Source organism: Eriocheir sinensis, chromosome 1 (assembly GCF_024679095.1).
Source record: "Eriocheir sinensis breed Jianghai 21 chromosome 1, ASM2467909v1, whole genome shotgun sequence".
NCBI lineage: Eukaryota > Metazoa > Arthropoda > Malacostraca > Decapoda > Varunidae > Eriocheir > Eriocheir sinensis.
The window spans coordinates 39,542,336-39,547,542 of record NC_066509.1 but is presented as its reverse complement, the minus strand read 5'-3'; positions in this window follow the sequence as shown (position 1 = coordinate 39,547,542).

Here is a 5,207-nt window from a genome sequence, read left to right as displayed (position 1 = left end):
CAATACCACTCCCCTTTCTCCCGCTCTCCCTTCCTCTCCCTCCAACACCCTTGACTCCTCCCCTATCCTCATCACCACTCCATCCTCCACTTCCACCTCCAACACGAACTCAACCTCCTCCTCCTCCTCCACTTCTGATACCACATCTCCCTCCATCCACATCTCACCCTCCACCCTTCCCCAACCACCCACTACTGTCACCACCACCACTTCCAAACCCACCTTCGCCCGCGCTCCCTTTTGTACCTCGCGCCCTGCCAAAAGAAACCACAAGACCATTCTCCCAGCTGTCACTCGTACGAACCAGACGCTATTTCCTGGCATGGGCAAACTGACTACTAGAGTCAACTTAGTTGGCGACAGTGTGGTGAGAGGCCAACTTACGGAGTTTTGCGGTCGGAATACGTTGAGACGGCAGCGTTTCTGTATCCCCGGAGCCAAACTGGACACACGCACACACACACACACACACACACACACACACACACACTCCCGCTCCTCCTCCCCTTACCTTCGCGATCTCTGGCTTCTGGGCGATGAGGTTAGCGAAAGCCACGTCCACTTCGGCTCAACCATCTCCGTTGAGCCCTGCATGGAGGGTCAACTTGGGGTCCTGTTGGGGAGGTGGAGAGGAGGGGAGGAAGGAGGAGGGGAGGGAAGGAGAGGGAGAGGGAAGGAAGGCGATGTGATGGAATGGGAGATGTGAAGAAAGGGAAAAAAAGGAAAGGAAGGGAATAATAATACAAAACGAGTAATGTGAAATAGAGAGGGAAAGACAGGAGGGAGGGAAAGGAAGGGAAAATAGAAAGGAATAACAAAAGGGAAGAATGGATGGAGAGAGGAGGGAAGGGAAGAAAGAAGAATGAAGGGAAGAAAGGGGGAAAACGGAAGTAAGGAAAGGAGAGAAGGAAGGAAGGAAGGAAGGAAGGAAAGAGAGAAGGTGGATGGATATGACAGTAGGAAGAAAAACCGAAGGGGAGGAAAGGAAAAGAAAATATAAATATGAAGGAATAATGGGAAAAAAAGAGAAGAGTGAGGATTATAGAGGAAAAGGAGGAGAAAGGGATGAAAGGAGGAAGGTAGAGAAAAATAAAAGGAACGTTGGGGGGCGAGAGGTTCTGTAGTTCATGTCACGTGATCATTTTTGTTTTTGATCATTTTCATTATTTTTTTCATGATCATCTTTTACTTTTTCTTTCTTATTCTTCATCTTTTCTTCCTCCTCCTTTTCCTTCTTCTTTTTCTCTTTCTTCTTGCTCTCTTTCATCAACATCATCTTTTTCTTCTACTTATCCTCTCTTCTTCATCGTTTCCTCCTCCTCCTCCTTCTCCTTCTCTTTCCTCCTGTTCTTCTTCATCAACATCATCTTTTTCTTCTACTTATCCTCTCTTCTTCATCGTTTCCTTCTCCTTCTCCTTCTCTTTCCTCCTGTTCTTCTTCATCAACATCATCTTTTTCTTTTTACATATTCACTCTTCTTCACAACACACTGAGATGACTCCCCCGCCAGTGCATCGGGTTTCGAACAAGCGGCCGCGCAGCCCCGGCAAGGGCGAGGCGGTGGGGCTGGTGCTGGAGCCGCCGTCGGTTCCCGCCAGGAAGAGGCGGCGGCTCGGCAGCCACCCGTGTCTTCACGTGGATGACCACAACTGTGTGCTGGGCTCGGTGAACGGCCACGCGTGCCTCGTCCAGCTGGACTCCGGGGCCCAGATCACCTTCCTCTTCCACACCATGGCCAAGAGGCTGGGGCTGATCACCGGCACGGAGCCCACCGCCAGGCAGGAGATCCTTCTCTGGATCGGCTCGCGGGTGCTGGACGTCATAGCTGAAGGCCGTCCCCATCAGTCTGGGGGGCGGCGTGGAGATGGTCGTCCCTGCCACTGTGTTCCCGGCGTGGCTGGAGGACATGTACGACGCAGACGGGGTCGTGCTGGACGCCCACCACCTGCGGCGCGGCCGCATGGTGCAGGTGTTTCGGCCTGACGGCAGCGACCTCTTCGTCTGCCGCCCGCAGCAGCTGCGGCGGAGGCCGAGGAAAACGGAGCGCTCCGTGGAGCCTGACGTCCTCTGGGTGCGGCGGAGGGCGGCGCGGCGTGGGCTAGGCCCATGACGGTGCTGCTGGACACCGGCGCCCAAGGCTTCCATGTGTCAGAAAGGCGCCGCAAGCTGCTCCTCGCCAGCAGGAAAGGCCGCAGGCTGCCCAAGCGCGTCGTGCTGGACTTGGGCGACGGCTGCCGCGTGAACGCCGCGCCGCTGGAGGAGGTGCCTCCAACGACTATGACTTCGTCATGGGCGTCTCCTCCTGTGCAGTACGGCGCCGTGCTGGACCACGCCCGCCACACGCTCGCCTTCAAGACCGGCTCCCAGTGGCGGGAGGTCAGCACGCAAGGCCCCCAGCAGGCGGTGGTCAGCACAAAGGTTCCACTAAGCGGCTCGTCGGGAACACGGTGGTGGAGGCGAGAAAAGCGTGTGAGGATAACAGTTACATGGCACACTAAACACCAAGCCAGCACTGGGTTCACAGGGAAGGTGTGGGCAGCATACCTGCAAACAAAGGCCAGATAATTATGTTCATGGATGGTGAGGTTGCGTGTGGTTAGGTTAACAGGAGCTGCCTTGAATAAGGCCATCGGCCTTACAGACTCCTTATGTTCTTATGTTCTCATTTTCGCTATCTCTCTGTCTCTATCCATCTACCTCTATTACGTTTCAGGTGTACATTAGGAGAGTTTTCGGAGACTAGGAGGCTGTGTCTGAGGAAACACTAATGTCTTTGGGGGTGGACGCAATAAGTCTATATTTCTTTGAACGTGTCGTCTGGCTATACTAGACGCACAGCGGACTAGACTCTCCTTGGCAAGGTCCTCTTGCTCTTTATCAACTCGGCGTGAATTAGCCACAAAACATTTCCTCGTGCGTGAAGCCACGGCACCCAAGCTGTTTTTGCAATGTTTTTCTCCTAATTTCCTAGATGATGCAACATTGCCGCGAAAGTTAAGAGGCAAAAGACTGCTCGCAAGAGGACGGGATTTGATGAGATAAACAGCCTTAGACTTGACTCTGTCAAATAGAGATGTGTGTGTCGAGCCCTAACATATGAAATGCATACTACATGCGAGGGCGGACAAGGACCCTGTATATTGACAACATTTGTGAGGGGGAAAAGAACTGGCGGAGAGGGTGCAGGGACCTGACATCGAGGAAGCTGATTTAGCAAGAGATGAGATAATATTATAAAGTTTCCAATTAAGATTTTGAGTTAAGGACAGACCGAAGATGTTAAGTAGAAGTTTGTGGCAGCTGAGTGTTGTCAAAAATAGGGATAGGTGTTTGGAAGCTTGTATCGAGTTGATAGGTGAAGAATCTGAGTTTTGAGGCATTGAAGGACACAAGGTTCGTCCTTGCTTATTCAGAAAGGATAGCAGGGTCTGATATTAAACGTTCTGCAGCCTCCAGCCGAGACTCCTGTACTTCCTGTTGGGAGGGTCTTTTGTCAAAAGGTGTTGAGTAGTGCAGAGGGCTCATTGGCGTACGAATGAATAGGACAGTTTGTGTTGAAAAGAGGATCGTTAATGAACAACAGAAAGAGGGAGACAGGACAGAACCCTGCGGGACACAACTGTTGATAGGTTTACGGAAAGAAGTGACCGTCTGCCACAGCAACGATAGATCGGGTGGAAGGAATCCGTAGGAGGGTAGTTTAGAAAACAAAGATTTGTGCCATACTCTGTCAAAACTTTCGAGATGTCTAAGACAACAGCAAAAGTTTCATCGAAACGGCTTGGTGAGAATGACCAAGCGCCAGTCAGGAAGGCCCTTGCGGAACCCATACTGGCGATCAGGAGAAGGTCAGAATTGATAGATATCTAAGAGATGTCTAAGGCAACAGCAAAGTTTCACCGAAACGGCTTAGTGAGAATGACCAAGAGTCAGTCAGAGAGCCTTGCGGAACCCATACTGGCTATCAGGAGAAGGTCAGAATTGGATATATACTGTGCTTCCGTGCTGACACCCTGCCTGGTCAAACTCTTTCGCCTCTGCCTGTCAATATCTACCTTTCCTGGGAGTATGCCTTGGTACAGCCTGTGCCTAAGAAGGGTGACCGTTCCAATAACTCAAACTACCGCCCCATAGATTTACTTTCTTGGCGATCTAAAGCTTTTGAATCAATCCTTAACCGGAAGATTCAAAAGCACCTTTTAACTTCTGACCTTCTATCTGATCGCCAGTATGGGTTCCGCAAGGGGCGTTCTACTGATGATCTCTTTACCTTCCTAACTGACTCTTGGTCATCCTCTCTTAGCCGTTTCGGTGAAACCTTTGCTATTGCGCTAAACATATCACAAGCTTTTGATAGGGTCTGGCACAAATCTTTGCTTTCCTAACTACCCTCCTGCTGTTTCTATCCTTCTCTCTGTACCTTTATCTCCAGTTTCCATTCTGACCGTTCTATTTCTGCTGTGGTAGACGGTCACTGTTCTTCCCCTAAACCTATTAACAGTGGTGTCCCCAGAGGCGTATCTAGAGTATTTGGCATATATGCGGATATATATATATATATATATATATATATATATATATATATATATATATATATATATATATATATATATATATATATATATATATATATATATATATATATATATATATATATATATATATATATATATATATATATATATATATATATATATATATATATATATATATATATATATATATATATATATATATATATATATATATATATATATATATTCACACACATACATACATACATACATACATACGCACGCACGCACGCACGCACGCACGCACGCACGCCCACCCACCTGCCCACCTGCCTGCCCACCTGCCTGCCCGCCTGCCCACATACCCACCCACCCGCCCACCCACCCACCCACCTCCTACTCATCCTCCTACTCCTCCCTCCTCTGACTCCTTTATGCCTGTTATTCAGATTCTTCCAAACGATGTTTTCTATGCCATCTCTGGCCTCAACTCTCAGAAGGCTTATGGACCTGATGGAGTGCCTCCTATTGTCCTTAAAATCTGTGCTTCCATGCTGACACCCTGCCTGGTCAAACTCTTTCGTCTCTGCCTATCAACATCTATCTTTCCTGCCTGCTGGAAGTATGCCTTTGTACAGCCTGTGCCTAAGAAGGGTGACCGTTTCAATCCCTCAAACTACCTCCCTATAGCT